The following is a 20,592-nucleotide window of genomic DNA, read 5'->3' on the forward strand; positions in this document are numbered from 1 at the left end:
GATCTCAGAATTGTAATCCTAGGTAAACTATTTGCAGCCATATAATGGTTGATGGCTATCTAAGCTTTTGTCTAATAGTAGACATTCACACTTACTCCTGGTGACCATCTAAGATTATTTTCTACCATGGTTTGATTGGAAGAAATCCTACCTCAAATTCCTTATTTGTGATTTTTCATCTGGAATCATTATTGACTGTGAACTATACAAATGAAAAAAATTGTGAGTTGTTGCCATCTCTCAAGACGTTAAGACTTTCTACCCTAGTAGAAAATTTGACTCTGTCACCACGAACACCATGCCAAAAGAAAAGAGGACTCTTTTCAACAAAGGTGTCCCATGTGAACAAAAAAGTGCTCTGGAAGCCTACTCTTTACCCAGACCAGGATATTCCAAATTGTGAAATTAGCCCCTGGAGTTTTGACATTTTAGGAAGAAAGGAGGAAAATGGATGTTAACAGACATGTGACAAAGGAATATGACTGCTGTTATAGAAAAGTAGTGACTATAGCATAATCCACGCCCCTTCCCTTAAAAATAGAGTTGTGATGCTGCAGACAAACTACTGTATGTGAAAAAGATGATAAAGCTTACTCACTAATGACCTGGAAAGAATGTTGCTGTACCACGCCTTGCTATTATAGTAGCAAATAGTGATGATAAGGTAATAAAGGAGTTGTTGGACCAGGTTTCACTATTGATTTACTTTTATTATGAAGACAGAAAACTGGTCCTATGAAGGCATTTGGTATGTATTAAAGTATGAAGCAGATGAACCTTTTTATTATCTATTGCAATTTTAGCTCTTTTACAAGCTCTCCTGCATCCAAACCATTGACTGCTTATTCATGAGATATTTTAAGGCATTACTATACCTAATGTATTTTGGCGTGTTGTGGCTATTGAGTAATAATCCATCTTCTGTTACGATTATTGGATGGCGGTTGAGTTAGACTTTCAGGAATGGTCATGTCATTACATCTCTCCATATAATGGAGAGCTCACATTTATGGAAGACTAAATCTGACATGATTCAAGAGTTGTAATTTGAGGAGTTTAAACCTCATTCCAAAGGACAGGGTGTAAGGCGGCAGGTGTTGAGGCTGGAGGTGTTCACTAGTTGGGAAGAGGTGAACATTTTGTTTGTCTTTTCTTAGTTCTTTTTTATTCACCAAATGTCTGTGACTGTTCTAATCATAAATATTGTCCAGGAAAGAGAATATGACATGAATGAGTTGGGAATTGGATTATTGTGATTTACTACAAGAAGTCCCCTTCCCAGAATGTTGGTAGGGTGTTGGCAGTGAGTGTGCATTCCTGACTGGCAGCACAGTTTCCATGTTATTAACACAATGGGATATAAGATAATCATGAAATGTGTAAGGGAACACAATAACGCAAAGGGGCACACAACACCACATATCAATTGTCTGCCATGCATAAGAAAAACCATTGTATTCACAAGCTGTTTTGATTGAGACCGAAAATAGTTTCTACTTATACTGGGGGTGGTTAGGGTGTGAAGGGGGGTTAGAAAAGGGAAAAAAAAGACTTACCTGCTCGTCCCATGTTATGTTATGTTATGGGGGTATTTGTAGAGTGCACGGCTACTCCTAAGAGTGTCCCGGCGCTAACTAGACCCTGGTAACAGAACGATCATAAGCGACTACAGATGGCTCCACTCTCATTGAAACAACCAGGTTTTTAACTTTCATCTAAAACTGTGGAGAACTGGTTCCTGTCTCAGAAGAGGCGGTAGGCTATTCCACGGCTTAGTGGCGGTCAACTGAAACGAGCGACCGCCCAACCGAGAACGTGAGAATTTTGGCACGACCGTCAACTTCTGGGTTGAGGATCACAGAGTTCTGATAGGGGCATAAGGCTGGATTCTGTTCCAAATTTAGGGGGCTCCAACATTATGAAAGGTTTTTAAGACTAGTACCAGGACCTTAAAGATCACCCTTTTCCTCACCGGAAGCCAGTGCAGGGACATCAAGAGAGGCGTCATATGAGTTCTGAGGTCAGCCAACAAGACGGCCCTTGCTGTCGCGTTCTGTACCACCTGTAAACGACCAAGTAGGTAGTCAGGAAGGCCGAGATACAGAACGTTAGCGTAGTCAAGCCTAGATGTTATCAAAGCTTGGACCACTGTTTTCCTATGGGGAACTGAGAGGAGAGGGAGAAAGTTCCTCATCATTTTCAGTAGTCCGAAACATGTGGCGGCCACAGATTGAATTTGTGCCTTCATGGACATGTCCACATCCATTTTTACCCCAAGAGTTTTTTACGGTGGTAACTGGACAGGTGGGGGAGGGGGGACATGTCCTGAGGCCACAAATTTTGCCATTCCACACCAGTACTATGGAAGAAACAGATAATTTTGGCCTTATCGGAATTACACAACAGTTGGTTTTGCCAAAACCAGGAGAACACCTTGGACAGGCAACTGTTGATATCATCTCTCAACACTACATTTTTCTCATAGGTAAACAGCAGCTGCGTTTCATCGGTGTAAGATATGATTTTGGCCCCATGATGCTCTGCCACGAGTGCCAAGGGAGCCATACATAGATTGAACAAAGTTGAGCTCAGAACCGAACCTTGTGGCACTCCAACCCCCATAGGAGGGATAGTGGCGGTGAAAGGGGGGGGACCATATGGTGTGCTGGCAGGTTTCGAGAAAGGAGGCGAAGCACTTAAGGACCGTGCCCCCGATACCACAGTCCTGAAGCCTGTGAAAACGTAGATCGTGGGGCATGGTATCAAAAGCCGCCGAAAGGTCCAGCAGTATCAATACCGCTTTCCCACCGCTGTCCTGAGTGGTTTTAATGGTGTCAGAGACTCCCAGTAATGCCGTCTCCGTACTATAATTAGACTTGAACCCAGATTGACTGAGGTGCAGTGCATGGGTAGTCTCAATAAAATCGGTGAACACAGTATTCACTTACTTCTCCAAAGCCTTGGAGAAGTATGGCAGCAATGTTATTGGCCTGTACTTGCTGACTATGGTTTTTTGAGAAGTGGCAAGATTTGTCCATGTTTCCAACATTCAGGCATCAAGCCATCAGAGACAAATTCAGGACCAGGTTCACTGCTGGATTGATCACGTCCGCAATAGAGGCCAGCACTCTAGCCGGGCAAGGATCCGAGGGGGAGCCATCACCAGCCGCAGCCTCTACTTCGTCCTCGCTGTTCTGCTGCCTCCCGGAACCACCCAGGTTCCACTAAGCCAATCACAATGCTCTTGTCACCGTGACATCAGGCTCAGGATTTGTCTGACCTCTGTGGTTAGGCACTCAGATGGAGACTGACAGCCTGTGCATGTTCTCCACCCAAGCTATGCATTAAAGCCTGGTGGAGAACATGCAAAGTGCACATGACTGTTTGGCCTGCCCAAGACAGCTGGCCAAATCGTCATGTGCACTTAAGGTGCAGCAACCACTCCTCCTCCCTCAACGTCATGGGAGCCCTGCCCTGCCCTAACCTGGCAGCAAGATACTAAAAGTAAAATTATAACTTATGTTACTATCATATTATTTTTCCTTTTACACTGCTCCGAGAGCAGTGCGGCGACGCTCCTCCGCCTTAGCAGAGTAGCCGCCACTGTTTTTCACCAACCAATCCACAGCATGCTTTTCTAGCCTGCATGATGACTGTTTAGGAAGCTGGCTCTCTGCATAGTCCATTAAAAGGACGTATATTGTTCAGAGAGTCCAGCGGGTCTCCAATTGATTTACAGAGGCTAAAGTAGATAATACTAATGCTCTCTTTTGTGATAGCGTGGATGAGCAGTTAGGCTTATCAGTTTGTAGCGCTAAGCATTTGTTGTACTCAAAAAAGGCAATTGAGACACACACTCAAGGAATATATATCCAAGACCAATTTATAACAATAATTCTTTTCATACATATTTTTGAACCAAGAACTAAGCTCAAAGGTAAGTACTGTATTTCTTATGACTTTTTAAAAATAAGCAAATAGTTCAAAGTTGTGCGCAATTATGCACCATGCGATCCTATGGGCGGAAGGTAGGCATAGCACACAGCACAGACAGTTGTAGTGGTTCATTTTCTGGGTTTAGACTAGCAGGAATCCAAGGTCCAGTGTTCTGCCAACAGTTTGTCGGATGCGTCCTGAAATCCGCAGGGAGTTAGTAGAGTTGGTAGCTGGAGCGCTACGGGGGGGCGTCTAAAGACAGGCTGCACAAGGGGACTTGCGGGCAAATCCAAGAGCTCCCAAACGCAGGCTAGGGTAACTAGGGCCTTAGGGACAAGGGAGCACAGCGGGTTTGTCATTACCCATGCCAGGCGGGCTGGGTGCAGAGCAGGTAGGTAACCTTGTTCCTGTGTAGTATGCTCGGTGCAGTATTTTTATTTGCACTAATTTGAACCCTGCGCTTATGTACACCTCCCTAGGGTGACGACATGCCTCCCCCAATCTTCATCCCCTGGTCTCTCCAGATTACATTTCCATTTGCCCTGCATTACTTCAGGGGATGGCTCGTTAATATTCAATAGCATTCTGTAAATTTGAGAAATTGTATGCTTGTGTAGGAGGACTGCCAATAATCGATACTCCTTTGGAGATTTGTCCACCTCATCCGTAGTATCACCCTGTAGCCTATAAAGTCATGTTTGATTTGTGCATAATGTAAAAACAATGTTTGCTAGATCATATTTCTATTTCAGTTCTTCAAAGGAGAAGAGTCCTTGTGCACCACAAATATTGCCTATCTTTGTTATCCCCATCATCAAGCAATATTTCTTTCCCTCCACTATTTTCAGATCTGCCAATCTATCGAAGTCTCACAGAGAGGTCTCTAGTGTCCCAGTTTCTTTGTGGCCTTTCCCCATAATTAAAAAACAAATTTTGTCTGGGATGGGTAACTGGTGGCTCGGTCCGCAACATACAATCTACGCACATACTCCATTGGAAATATCCTGTGTTTGTCTGCCATTTATGATAGTTTTTGTGGGGGACATGAAGCTCGCTCATTCACTATGAGTAGTTGTACTGCCCAGTTGTGTAACTAGGTCACGCAAGGCTATTACTCCCACGTAAGAGCTCCTATTGATATCTTCTGTCGTTCGACAACAGGTAGTTCCTGCATCATTATTCTGTATCACTGAGATGAGTGCCAAAGTTAGGTCATCTTAGACAAAATGTTTGACTGTAAGGATATGTTCAGGGAGCCCACTGGAAGAACATCTGCATGAAGGTTTCTGTACAGCTTTTCCAATAAAAGAATCTGTATTTGATTTGCTACTCCTATATCACGTTGTGGTATAGATGCAGATGCCTTCAAAAACTCTTACAGATTTGAGATTCATCGGTCTGTACAGAAATTACTGTGGGGAAGCCCGCTCCCTTTTGCACATCAGTTATTAGACCCTGGGTAGATATTTTGAAAAAAATCCCTCTTTTCGAAAGCCTGATCCAATGAAGGCAATTCACTTCACAGCTAGCCTGAGATCTAGATATTGTTGAATTGCTGTATTTGAAGGGGGCCAAGGAGTCTGTGCAGGAGGTTGTCCAATTGTTGAAATTCTTGATGGCTTTGGGGAGTCTGTTGTGTTTAGCTTGGTGGATGTTGAAAGCGTGTTCCAGTTCTTGACTGTGATGCTGTTCCAGTTTCGGTCGACTGGCGGTGGTACATATGCATTGGACTGGGACCGGCATGCTGAACTTGACAAGGGCATGGTCTGTTGAAGCTACTTGTGTGGGCTTGTCGACTCAGCTGTTACTGAAAGTGGTTAAATTAGGGTTCAGGAGGTGTCCAGTGACGTGGGTAGCTGCCTTCACACTTTGGATGAGGCCCAGGCTTCCATGGTCTTCGATAGGTGCTTTTGATTTGGGTGTCCAGGTAGAAGTTCAGTCTCAGAGTAGAATGTTATTGCTAGCATCAAGGGCAAGTGATGCAATGATATCCATGATGGTGTCAGTGAAGTTGGTGCATGGCCCAGGTGGACTGTAGATGAGTACCACTTAGGGTGAAGCTTGCTGTGACATAAACCTTGAACAAAAGGTGTTCCATGTTGGAGGATGGCGTGTCCGTGGATGTGCAGCACCTGATCGTGTTCTTTTGAATGATTGTGATGTTACCTCTGGCTTGTGAATTTTGTCTTGCCTTACAACTTCGAGCCAGGGGTAATGGCTGTGACGATGTCAGGTGCTGATGCAGGGTTCAGTCTGGTTTTCATGAGGAAAAGTAGGTCTGGGGCATTGTTGTGGAGCAAGTTCCAGATCTCTGTGGCAAATTTGGTGAGTGAGTGGGTGTTGAGCATGCATGCGAGTGTGGAGTGTTGCGTGTGTTTTACCGGATTATATGAGTGTGAGAGAGTGGTGTTGGGTGCTGTCAGTGCTGGTGCCATGAGTGTTGGGTGTGGGTAAGTGCATGAAAACTTGCGGGAAGTGCAAGAGAATGATCCCTTGATGTTGTGTGGTGTGGTGTGGCGAGGCAGCAGCTTGTGGAGTGGTGGTCAGGGTTGAGAAGATGAAGGGACGGGTTCGTGATTGCTTGGCTTTATCCAGGCGCAGACGGGCTTGCCTTTGACGTGTCCGCTATGTGTGTTTGCTACATGTCCACGCTTTTGGCAACCATTAAGTAGGTCCTGGGAGGGGGACTCCAGTGATGTCACTTCCTGTGCAGCTGGATGATGGAAATTGAACCTCTCCTTTATGATAACTAAGACATTTTATATTCTGTCAGGACCTGAGGAAAGGATTACGCTTGTTCGAAGATTACCAACCACTGATGTGGTGGTTCAAAACCTTATTTACATCCCAAAGGCGGCAATATTTGGGTTTCGGGAGAAGTGAGATAAGTGTTTGCCGCAATAATTTCCTGATTATATACGGTGTCAACTCACCGTAGACCAGTCTATTGGAATGTCGTCTGCTGATATAGCAGAGAAAAATGGATTTGTTGACTTGTAAGCCGTCCAGTCTGAGAGTTTCAATAAGAAATTCAGGATATGCACAAGGTCTGAAATCCACCCCCTAGACCCCTGTCTCCGGGATTCACATCCTTTTGCAAACACCAATCCATCCACTGTGTCCAAGCTGACTGCCATTGGCACATGCTTTACTGATATGCCATTCAGCTGTAATCCTTCACTCCGGAAGATGTAGATTGCTTCCGCTATTAGTTGGTGAGGATTCCTTGCCAGCTCTAGCAGTAGTTCTCGAATCAGGGGAAGACAGAATGGGGAATCTCAGGAAAGTGACATCAGAACCAGATACCAAACTTGAGAGCTCAACGTATAGTCAGAAGGACAAGATCCACCTGTTATCTTATCTGAACAGACAGTTTGCTATAATTGAGAAAGGTGGAAACACATATCCGGACTCCTGGGTCCAGTCCTGTAAGACCACGTCAGTTGCCACTGCGCCCAGATCCTCCTTCCAACTTAAATACCTGTGCAATTGATGAGCCAGTTGAGGGGCAAAGAGGTCCACTAGAAAAGGACCCTATCTCTTTATCACCCTGAACACTTTCAGGTGCAGGTTCCAAAGGCTTGCCTCCTGAAAGTAACAAGAGTATCAGTCCATGACAGTAGTTGAGACAGCTGGAATATTTTCTACCGTCACCGAGATTTGGTTGTCCAGGCAGGAGACACCCGGTTCGCGTTTTTAGGAGCGTTCACATCACAGAGAAAAGTAAGACCAACTATTAAGCAGCACGAAGATCTGTCTCGTTGGAACAACGTGTATTAGACAGAGAACATTTAGGTGCAGTAGCTCCTCGTAAGTCGATATTGGAATAGTGTGACAACTCAGGAAACAGTAATTGTAACAATTTTACAATCCCTGAAGAAGGGAGTGTATCCTGAAATGCATTGGGCTTCGAGTTATTGAATTCCTGTCACTAACAAAATTGTACAATAGTGAAATGAATTGTGTAATGTTTTATGAAATAACTACACATTTACATCATTAAGTTGTTCTATGTTTATTCAGCAGTTGTGTATGTATTAGATCATCACATAACATTGTTATTAATATTGGGAAAAATACTAAACAGAACATGGTGAGCAATTTTGTTGTAATTATTTCATAATAATGTTTTACATTGTTTGATATAGTCATTCAGCTGTGGTCGCAGGGTCCAAAGAATTTGTTCTTTGGCTCTATAATCCGCTTCAGGTTGTGTATTTTAGACAATACACACACCCGCAGATGCACGCATTTGTGTAGATAGGTAACATTGTTCAACTACAATAGGTGTGTGCGATATCCCCCTAAAAATTGTCCAGGGAGGAGTGCCAGAAGTTCTTGACCAGTTCTGTAATAGCTTTGAATTTCATTCTTTCCAGGTGATTAATGTGACATACTGCAGAGATGCAGGTTCCCCTTAAGCACAACACTGCATTAAATCCATTAATCTGATAGACACATCTAGCTGCAGATCCCTTACCTTAGAATATTCAAGCAGTCAGGCTGCATCCGAAAACATTTGCTCGATCGATACCCTTGCAATACCGTTGCGCGCTAGTCGGTGACGTCCGTCAGCTCCACGTAATGTTGTTGGCTTTGTCCATGCCGAAAGTGATCTGCGTCACCTATGTAGACGCGACCTCAGCGCGCTGACGTCAGTACTTTTCTTTCTGCGCCAGCTAGCGCAGATCCATGAAGAGAGCTACCCTCTGTCAGTTTTTGGCAAGTGTTCTTCAACGTTTTGTCGACGATTTTTGGTGTGTAGTTTTTATCTTCAATGTTGAAAAAGACTTTAGGATTCTATTCGTGCAGCGCCGGCCACCGCATCATGTCACTGACAGATCCACACTTAATTTGTCTCTGGTGCCTGGAGCAGGACCACGACTCCTGGTCGTGTTCCGATTGCCAGGCTATGGCTCCAAAGGCTTTGTCCGTAAAGCTGCTTGCAGCCCAGCGTTAGACTCCACGTCGCTCGCCCTGTAGGTCTTGTTCCCAGTCTCAGCTGGATATCATTTTTAGAAAGAACAAATATTTTAGTGATATAAATCACCGAGGGAGGGGGGAAAAGAAAGGGAGACCAAAGGAAATTAGAAAAGAATTATATATTGTAGGTAGTTTTTACAGCACTACAGTACAATAAAAGTACAAATGACCAAAAACACACATAGGTGAGCACTGAGCGTGCTAGTGATAGTGAACGGCGCAGTGACACAATGAGTGAAAAACAGCGTGAACGGCGCAAATTAAGATAATAACAATGTGGTCAAAAGGAATAATTATATACAATCTGCTATTAACACATTTTTTTCTCAATGACCACAAATAAGCCAAAAAGTTCTTTGCTGGGTTTTGTCGACGGCGTTTCACCCTGGTTGGTTTCAGGCCATCATCAGGACAATGGTCATAGTTTTAACGTGTGCTGTAAGGGCAAAGAGGAAGTAGGGTTTAAATAATTCTTGAGGAGAGAACCAAAGTGAAAAAGATGACCCCAAAAGTAAGAGAAATACCTGGGCGTAGTACAACTAAAGTACAGGGAATCCTTTGAGATTGGTGAAAAAACGGACATAAATCAGCATGTGATCTGAATAAAAAGTGAAAAGGGGAAAGAGGGAAAAACGGGGTTAGTGAGTGGCCCTAAGACTGAAGAATGTGGCCAAAGGGGAAAAGGATTCGTATTTACCAGTCGTTCAAGCACTTAAGGAACAACATCCGAAGTTTGGAAAGTGGCCAGGAGCAATAAAGGTCCAGTACTCGAAGAAAACAGATCAAATCTGTGCAAGGAAAAAGAGAGAATTAGGGTGGAAGGGAAGGGAAGGAGCGGATTAGGCAAAAGTCCGTCCTACGTTATTAAAGTCTTACCTCGTGAAATGTTCGAGGAAGAGGGATCCAAAAAATGGTAATCCAGAAGACGGGAAGTAAATCCAACAGTGAAGGGGCGACGGGACGAGTAAAGCGTCTGTGCCGGTAGCGGCGTGTGTGTAGACACGCCATTAATCAGGAGAGGGCTAAGTCACGTGAACGGGTCAGAGCAGGAAAACAACTAGAGTTGGAAATTGGAGTGGTTGGAAAGTGCCCCGGGGGAACGATTGAGATGAAAGGGAGGGAAGAAAGCGGTAAAAAGCGCCCAAGCATATTATTAAGGAATGAACGGTTCGAGACTGGTGTCAGTCGCCAGAATATACATATGTAACATTGACAATAGATACTGTACACATGTGAGTTATATTAAATTAAATTAATATACATAATTAACATTAGTAATAAATACTGTGAACATGTAAATTACATTGAAAGCAACAAAATTGAAAAGAGGCAAGAAACAATTTGAGGAAGGGAAGGATGGGAGGGTGGAGGGCAAGACGGGGTAGGGAAAAAAGGGGGGGGGAGGGGGGGGGGGAGTGGGTAGAGAAAGAAACAAGGAGATTACATTGGACAACACCCAACAATGATTACAAAAAATGGGCCGATATACGAAAAGGACAACAATTGGTTAACAATAGCGTTTTTAGGGGTTGATAATTAACTCAAAAACAATTATTATATATATAAGACAATTGACATATAGTATAAAACTTAATATATGAAGACGATAAAACATACAATTGTGTAAATACTGTATACACTTAAGAAAAAGGACAGACTTGTACACAGGGAAAAAAAAGGTGTACATCATTAGGTCGAGGTGTAAGGACTGTGAGAAGTTGGCCTGATGTATGATGTCACTAGTTATAGTGTACACCTTATATCAGTCCAAATACCCTTATGGTGATTGGTTGTAAAGTCAACCTTATAGACCAGCTATCCTAGTGGTAGCATGGACAAGAGCAGTCTTAGGCTAAACTCTGAATGGCATGTGAAGCCAGCTGTGATACCATATATAATCCCTTGAATACCAAATGAAAGGACACCACAACAGATATATATATAAAATAAAGTGTATTTATTCTAAGCAAACCCTCAGCACTCTTTGAGATTAGAGGTAAGTACAACACAGTCTTATTAATGCATACAGTAAGTCACACAGGTAAGTAATACAGTTAGGCCCTAGGGGCCACGCAAACCATATACTAAGTAAGTGGTATAAGAACCACTGTCACGGAAATAGAATAGGCCTAGGCCTAGGGAATCGCTGGGGCTACACTACACTAGCGTTAGTTAGGAAGTGGGAGGCCCACGGGATTCGTGTGCAGAGTGGAAACACTCACGCGTAATGCGTAAAAGTCAATAGCAATGTTACAGTTTAGAAATAGATAGATTTAGGACACTTCCGGAGTAGCTAGGAAGTTGAGACTTGAAAACTAGACACTAGGATAGTCACTATCCTGATGAGCACCGGAGTACCCAAGTTACCTAGCCCACAGGCTGCGGGTGCATAGGGGTGAAGATGCGTCGTTTTCGTCGTCGACTCCTATGGATGCCTGAAGAAAGATGCTGACAGGCAGTCAGGGGAGTGTGTCCGGTGGATCCCAAGGCTGGGATCAAGAAGAGAAGAAACCTGCAAGCAGACGGGACAGAGTCAAGGTCACTAGCCAGTGACCACGTGGAACCAGGAAGGAACCAGGCGATGTCGTGAAGAGTTGCAGGTGAAGGTGAAGCTTGTCGCTGCAGCCAGGAGGACCAGGAAGCGTCGAGGACGACCAGGACCAGGAGGCGAGCTGTCCCACGAAGGCTCTTGCTGTCGGCGGCGTCGAAGTTGGACTAGGACTCACCAAGCCTTGGCCAGCGGAACTCACGAAGAACAAAGGACTTGCTTCTGGTGCAGACCAGGAAGGTCTGGGGTGCTTCTTCTTTGCAGGGAAGCGGGAGCCAGTCTGGAGGAGCCAAACCAGCGCAGAAGATTTCAGGGTGCGTCGTCACAGAGTCCACTAGCCAGCGGGCAAGCAACCGGACAGACGCGGCAAGCAGGAAAATGCTGAAGGGCCCCACGCAGGACTCGTGGAGTGTGGGGGGCTGATCTTCGGTGCAGATGGTGCTTGGGGTTGGGGCTTCTCAATCCCCGGTGCACAACTTCGAGGGTACCTCAGAAGCTGCGCTGTAAGTTACTAGCCACTTTTCCCAGGTAGCCGGTCCCACGTCGCTCGTCGCCTTCACGGATCTCAGCTCTGCTGCAGATGTGGATGAGGGTCGGAGAAGTCTGGAAGTCAAGGCTCTGGTCGGGCTCTGCAGTCGGTTCCTCGTAGAACGGTCGCAAAGCAAAGGGTAGTCTCTTGATGGTGCCTGTTTGCACAGGGTAGCCACTCCTTGGCTACAAGGGAGATTCTTCAGTCTTCTTCTTTCGTCGAATGTCGAAGGTCCAGAGTTTCTGTTCAATTTTGCAGGTTCAGGATAATCTAAAGTCTTGAGGCCCAACTCCCACTCTTATACTAATCTGGGGGGCTGGGATACCTGCTAGGTCACGCCTTATGGGTGGGACCTGGGAGGGGGTGGTTACACCCACTTCACTTTGTCCAGTTTCGCGCCAGAGCTGGGGCTGGAGTGCCCCAGCGCCGGTTTGAACTGGACTATGCAAGGAACACCTTGTGTGCCCCAGGCATGTCTCATTCCTTTCAGCCCACCCTGCCCCAATACACTAAAGGCTGTCTGGGGAGGTGCTAGCACCTCCCCAAGCAGGAAACCTATTGTCCAGGCCTCCCTGGCTGGGATCACTCCCAGCAGCAGGAGGTCAGACTTGTGTCTGTGGCAGCAGCATCCATTTTGTGATGCTGAGGCTTTGGTTAGAGATAAACAGCAAAGTAGGATTTTAACATGTCTCTCCCTCTAGAAGGGAGGAATAATATCCTCATCACCAGAGACGGTATGGGGGTATTATTCCAAAGTGTTAGACACCTTACACGACATGTTTTGATAAAGCCAAACCATAGTTACCATAACCGTTTAAGATTATAAGGCACTTTAAGAGTATATGGTAGGCTATATCATAGAACAGCTATAAGGACATGGTTCCGAAAGCTGCAGACAGGCTCAGCTCATGCTAGAGCACCATCTCACATGTTACCAAGCACTCTGCCTCCAGGATTGTTAAGGCCTGCCATAGGAGTGACTGATAGGTACACATGTGTCTATATATAAGGGTAGATATAGGCATACTATATCTAAGCAAGGGGTGATTACACGACCTTGCCCCAGCTGAGTGATCAGCCAGTTGTGTCTGATTGGAAGGCCAGACCAGGGGTGGCATAATACATGCTGCAGCCCCTGGGAGGCCTAGGGTACACCTATGCCCTGGGTACCTAGGGTACACTGTACAGGGCCCAATAAGGTGATCCTTACCAATTGGTTATGTACCTAGGGTACATGGAGTCCATTTTACAGAGAGAGCAGACAGCCTGAGACCCTGAATGGCAGGATCTCAGGCCAACTAAGTCGAAAAACCAGCTAGACACTAGGCAAAAAGTTGGGGGTAACCATAGTCAGATATCCACCTTCCTACAAGGACCATAGAGCGAGTATGTCCATTAGGTACATATATCTGAATTTGAAAGGAATGACGGAGGCAAGGAAGCGGGGGGGGGGGGAAGGGGGGGAAGAAGGGTCAGGAGGCACAAGTTGAGCAAGCATTCATTATAAAACAGTCTATAAAGCACTCAAGGGAGATAGTGGGAAAAACGAGATTACCCTGTGTTGGTAACCGTATTCCATTCATCCAGAGTGTTCAACCCATAATTGAGTCGCAGCGTGCGATCCAACGGCATTCGCATTTGTTCAACAGAAGTTGAAGATTACCCCCTCGTGGTGGGAGTACTGGGCGATCAATTACTTGCCAAATCAAATAGGTTTCAGAATGATTTTTGTCCTTGTAATGTGCAACAAGAGGTGCAGTTTCTTCATTGCATCTTATGCGGCTTTGATGTTGAAAAATCCGTTGTTTCACCATCTGGGTTGTCTGTCCGATGTAGAGAAGATTGCATGGACACTTGATGGCATAAATGACATTACTTGTGCGACAATTTGAAAAGGTTTTCAATGGATATGTTTGATCTGGTGTAACAAACTCCTTGGTGTTACGGGTGAAAGCACAGGCCGCACAAGTTTGGCATTTGTAGTGACCCACGACCGGGGGGAGGCCCCAGAGAGTGGTCAAAGATTGAGGCTTTTCTTTATTGGGCCATGTAATGGCATGGACCAATTTGTCGGCCAAGTTAGTGCCCCTTTTGTATGAAAAAAGTGGGGGCTCTTTGAATTGAGCATGAGTTCGAAGAATTGCCCAATTTCTTTTAATCATTTTATTGATCAAATTGCTAGAAGGGCTGTAGGTAGAGACAAAGGGAATGCGTAAATTAGTTTTTTTCACAGTGGGTGCAAGAAGAATCTCTCTATGGCAATACCAGGCTCGTTTTTGGGCACGGGAGACAATGCGTTTTGGATACCCTCTCGAGATCAGCTTGTCTGATAAAATAGCTGCCTCCCTAAAATAGTCTTTACGCCATTTGCAAGTTCTTCGAATGCGAATGAACTGGCCGTAGGGGAGGCCATCTCTTAGGTCTCTGGGATGGTAGCTGGAATACATCAACAGAGTATTGCGTTCTGTAGGTTTTCGAAAGAGATTAGTACCTATGGTACCATCTTCAGCATGTAGCGTGAGGTCAAGAAAAGGAAGATCATTAGTTCTGACATCACTAGTAAATATGAGAAGGATCTGTGAACTATTTAGCCAGGTCAAAAAGGACACAAGATGTTCTTGTGTACCATGCCACAGTAAAAGGATGTCGTCTATGTAACAACGCCATAGGTTAATCCTATTGAGGAAGGGGTTCATGGGGGTTTTCTTCGAGTCCCGGACCTTTATTGCTCCTGGCCACTTTCCTAACTTCGGATGTTGTTCCTTAAGTGCTTGAACGACTGGTAAATACGAATCCTTTTCCCCTTTGGCCACATTCTTCAGTCTCAGGGCCACTCACTAACCGCGTTTTTCCCTCTTTCCCCTTTTCACTTTCTATTTAGATCACACGCTGATTTATGTCCGTTTTTTCACCAATCTCAAAGGATTCCCTGTACTTTAGTTGTACTACGCCCAGGTATTTCTCTTACTTTTGGGGTCACCTTTTTCACTTTGGTTCTCTCCTCAAGAATTATTTAAACCCTACTTCCTCTTTGCTCTTACAGCACACGTTAAAACTATGACCATTGTCCTGATGATGGCCTGAAACCAACCAGGCTGAAACGCCGTCGACAAAACCCAGCAAAGAACTTTTTGGCTTATTTGTGGTCATTGAGAAAAAAATGTGTTCATAGCAGATTGTATATAATTATTCCTTTTGACCACATTGTTATTATCTTAATTTGCGCCGTTCACGCTGTTTTTCACTCATTGTGTCACTGCGCCGTTCACTATCACGCTCAGTGCTCACCTATGTGTGTTTTTGGTCATTTGTACTTTTATTGTACTGTAGTGCTGTAAAAACTACCTACAATATATAATTCTTTTCTAATTTCCTTTGGTCTCCCTTTCTTTTCCCCCCTCCCTCGGTGATTTATATCACTAAAATATTTGTTCTTTCTAAAAATGATATCCAGCTGAGACGTTGTTGTTTTGTTATAACTATTGCCCGGTCTCTGCTGGGAAAACGGGTGAACTCCTGTTCTTTGTTCCTTTGTTATTGAGCAACCACTGGGTTGCGAGAGTTTATACTCATATCTACACTTATTTATGTGTAACATAATGTGCAACTAATCTACACGATTATGTCATTTAGGGAGACCCCTGCATACACGGATGACTATATCCAACACATTCTTAGTGGCCCTTCCCTTCTCTCACATACCTCTACCCCTTCTACAACAGCACCCAATTCTTCCAGGGTCCTGCTGGAGAAACTTGAGAACCTCAAAAAGAAACAGATACGCACAGACTTACATGCGCAAATGTTAACTGAGTATCTTAAATCCGATACTATACCAGTGGGTTTACAGATACGTAATATACCTGCCATTTTTACACAAGACCCTAAATTTCGGAACGGCTTCAGCCATCTAGCCACAACCTGCTCCAGATATTGGATGGTCCTGGGTATTGAGACAGCCATTGAACATAGCAAAAAAGAACTTGAGGAAATCGCAGAATTGGAAAAACTTATCCTATCAGATACATCTATCGCCGATGCAAAAGCATTACTGGACAGAGTAAATAACACTATTGCAACATTTCATACTTTTGAACAAAATAAGAAGATAAATAAAATACAAAAAGATATTAAGAACTACAACAAGGACAATACTTATCCATACCTTTTGGATACATTTTTCAATATACCTTACCAACCCCCTAGGAGTCGCAACTGGGGCAGATACAGAAACAACCAGGCCATTACCTTCTCGGACTCATCTAACACCTCGATTGAAGACTCAGACCCCGGTGAAGGCACCAGTACTGAACGTCCTCAGAGTAGACCTCTACTCCACCCACCACCACCTTTACTACCCTCCATTTTTTTAGGGACACGCCGCGGCCGCGGTCGTGTACAATCAAGAGCAAATTACCAATACCAGTACGCAGGCGAGAGACAAACACGTCGAAAATTTTACCAATGGGGCCCACAATGATGACACTCAGTGATCTCGAACATAATCTTGATACACAATCTCTAATCCAGTCCTTAGACCCTCTACTTACAGGAACTTCTCTATTACCCATTTTACCATCTACTCAAGCTGACTCTACAGTAATTGAACCTATAATTACATCGGAACCTGTCATTGAAAATCAGACAGACATATCTATCCTCCTCACCACTGTACCCTCACGGGAACATACTATGGTACCTGAGTGCCCACTCCCTACTCCTTCTTCTATTCCTATCTTCAATTTATCCAAACATGCTTTGACTACTGAAGAGATTTCCATCCTCAGCAAGGGCCTTTTCTTTGTTCCAACAAACCGCAGTAAATTTCTTTAAACTACAGGAAGACCTCCTATTGTTTTTTAGACTTATTCGCCTAAAATATTTCTTCAGGGATGAAATTGACCATAATTACTCTCATGAACAAAGATTTCACCCTCCTTCAACTTTCCTTCCTCCTGCCTCGACCATGCCCCCTGAAATTTTGACTTTTGAGAAACTAGTCCTACGCGAAGTGAAGGAATTACAGGCCAAATCCGAATTTGTTCCCTATAACATACCTATGAATGAGAAACACGCCCTAAAAAATCTTAGCGAAAACTCACAAATAGTTATAAAACCAGCAGACAAGGGTGGTGGAATCGTGATTATGGACTTAGATAAGTATGACACCGAAATTCTACGACAGCTCAACTCTGCCCATTACCGCCCCTTGCCAACAGATCCCCTTTCAGATATCCGCAAACAAATACAGACAGTGACCACCCAAGCTTTACACTTGGATATCATTTCCAAAAAATAATTTCTTTTTTCCTAAATAACGCACATCCCCGTACACCAGTCATTTATGTACTACCCAAAGTCCACAAAGACTCTGTCAATCCCCCAGGACGACCAATAGTATCTGGTTGTTGCTCCATACTGGAACCTTTAGGAAAATATATTGATTCTTTTCTAAAAACTTTTGTGCCCTTGACAGATACCTTTGTTAAAGACAGCACACATTTAATTAACATCATTGAAAACACTGCCTTTGATAACGATCATGACCTGATGGTGGGTTTAGACATTGAGTCTCTATATACCAACATACCCCATGCGGAAGGCCTCACTGTCATAAAATCACTTCTAGATACCCGCCCCAGACCCACCCGCATTCCTTCAGATTTCCTCATGGATTTATTACGTATTGCACTCACCAACAATTACTTTCTCTATAAAGAAACTTTCTTTCTACAAATCAAAGGTGTAGCTATGGGGGCTTGTTTTGCTCCAAATTTTGCTATATTGTATGTCCATCATTTGGAAAACACTATTTTTCTCACCCCCATGAACCCCTTCCTCAATAGGATTAACCTATGGCGTTGTTACATAGACAACATCCTTTTACTGTGGCATGGTACACAAGAACATCTTGTGTCCTTTTTGACCTGGCTAAATAGTTCACAGATCCATCTCATATTTACTAGTGATGTCAGAACTAATGATCTTCCCTTTCTTGACCTCACGCTACATGCTGAAGATGGTACCATAGGTACTAATCTCTTTCGAAAACCTACAGAACGCAATACTCTGTTGATGTATTCCAGCTACCATCCCAGAGGCCTAAGAGATGGCCTCCCCTACGGCCAGTTCATTCGCATTCGAAGAAATTGCAAATGGCGTAAAGACTATTTTAGGGAGGCAGCTATTTTATCAGACAAGCTGATCTCGAGAGGGTATCCAAAACTCATTGTCTCCAGTGCCCAAAAACGAGCCTGGTATTGCCATAGAGAGATTCTTCTTGCACCCACTGTGAAAAAAACTAATTTACGCATTCCCTTTGTCTCTACCTACAGCCCTTCTAGCAATTTGATCAATAAAATGATTAAAAGAAATTGGGCAATTCTTCGAACTCATGCTCAATTCAAAGAGCCCCCACTTTTTTCATACAAAAGGGGCACTAACTTGGCCGACAAATTGGTCCATGCCATTACATGGCCCAATAAAGAAAAGCCTCAATCTTTGACCACTCTCTGGGGCCTCCCCCCGGTCGTGGGTCACTACAAATGCCAAACTTGTGCGGCCTGTGCTTTCACCCGTAACACCAAGGAGTTTGTTACACCAGATCAAACATACCCATTGAAAACCTTTTCAAATTGTCGCACAAGTAATGTCATTTATGCCATCAAGTGTCCATGCAATCTTCTCTACATCGGACAGACAACCCAGATGGTGAAACAACGGATTTTTCAACATCAAAGCCGCATAAGATGCAATGTAGAAACTGCACCTCTTGTTGCGCATTACAAGGACAAAAATCATTCTGAAACCGATTTGATTTGGCAAGTAATTGATCGCCCAGTACTCCCACCACGAAGGGGTAATCTTCAACTTCTGTTGAACAAATGCGAATGCCGTTGGATCGCACGCTGCGACTCAGTTAATTACGGGTTGAACACTCTGGATGAATGGAATACGGTTACCAACACAGGGTAATCTCGTTTTTCCCACTATCTCCCTTGAGTGCTTTATAGACTGTTTTATAATTAATGCTTGCTCAACTTGTGCTTCCTGACCCTTCTAACCCCCCCCCCCCCTCCCGCTTCCTTGCCTCCGTCATTCCTTTCAAATTCAGATATATGTACCTAATGGACATACTCGCTCTATGGTCCTTACACCTCGACCTAATGATGTAAACCTTTTTTTCCCTGTGTACAAGTCTGTCCTTTTTCTTAAGTGTATACAGTATTTACACAATTGTATGTTTTATCGTCTTCATATATTAAGTTTTATACTATATGTCAATTGTCTTATATATATAATAATTGTTTTTGAGTTAATTATCAACCCCTAAAAACGCTATTGTTAACCAATTGTTGTCCTTTTCGTATATCGCCCCATTTTTTGTAATCATTGTTCGGTGTTGTCCAATGTAATCTCCTTGTTTCTTTCTCTACCCACTCCCCACCCCCTCTTCCCCCCCCCCCCCTTTTTTCCCTACCCCGTCTTGCCCTCCACCCTCCCATCCTTCCCTTCCTCAAATTGTTTCTTGCCTCTTTTCAATTTTGTTGTTTTCAATGTAATTTACATGTTCACAGTATTTATTACTAATGTTAATTATGTATATTAATTTAATTTAATATAACTCACATGTGTACAGTATCTATTGTCAATGTTACATATGTATATTCTGGCGACTGACACCAGTCTCGAACCGTTCATTCCTTAATAATATGCTTGGGCGCTTTTTCCCGCTTTCTTCCCTCCCTTTCAACTCAATCGTTCCCCCGGGGCACTTTCCAACCACTCCAATTTCCAACTCTAGTTGTTTTCCTGCTCTGACCCGTTCACGTGACTTAGCCCTCCCCTGATTAATGGCGTGTCTACACACACGCCGCTACCGGCACTGACGCTTTACTCGTCCCGTCGCCCCTTCACTGTTGGATTTACTTCCCGTCTTCTGGATTACCATTTTTTGGATCCCTCTTCCTCGAACATTTCACGAGGTAAGACTTTTATAACGTAGGACGGAATTTTGCCTAATCCGCTCCTTCCCTTTTACCCTAATTCCCTCTTTTTCCTTGCACAGATTTGATCTGTTTTCTTCGAGTCCCGGACCTTTATTGCTCCTGGCCACTTTCCAAACTTCGGATGTTGTTCCTTAAGTGCTTGAACGACTGGTAAATACGAATCCTTTTCCCCTTTGGCCACATTCTTCAGTCTTAGGGCCACTCACTAACCGCGTTTTTCCCTCTTTCCCCTTTTCACTTTCTATTTAGATCACACGCTGATTTATGTCCGTTTTTTCACCAATCTCAAAGGATTCCCTGTACTTTAGTTGTACTACGCCCAGGTATTTCTCTTACTTTTGGGGTCACCTTTTTCACTTTGGTTCTCTCCTCAAGAATTATTTAAACCCTACTTCCTCTTTGCCCTTACAGCACACGTTAAAACTATGACCATTGTCCTGATGATGGCCTGAAACCAACCAGGCTGAAACGCCGCCGACAAAACCCAGCAAAGAACTTTTTGGCTTATTTGTGGTCATTGAGAAAAAAATGTGTTCATAGCTGATTGTATATAATTATTCCTTTTGACCACATTGTTATTATCTTAA

General features: G+C 43.9%; 1 protein-coding gene across 2 annotated transcripts in view; it reads left to right on the plus strand.

Annotated features, from left to right (window-relative positions):
* Positions 1-20,592, plus strand: part of OSBPL1A (oxysterol binding protein like 1A) — a 1,951,189-nt gene that overhangs the window by 344,718 nt on the left and 1,585,879 nt on the right. The gene's annotated exons all lie outside the window — the stretch shown is intronic.

Source organism: Triturus cristatus, chromosome 5_1, assembly GCF_964204655.1.
Source record: "Triturus cristatus chromosome 5_1, aTriCri1.1, whole genome shotgun sequence".
Classification (NCBI taxonomy): Eukaryota; Metazoa; Chordata; class Amphibia; order Caudata; family Salamandridae; genus Triturus; species Triturus cristatus.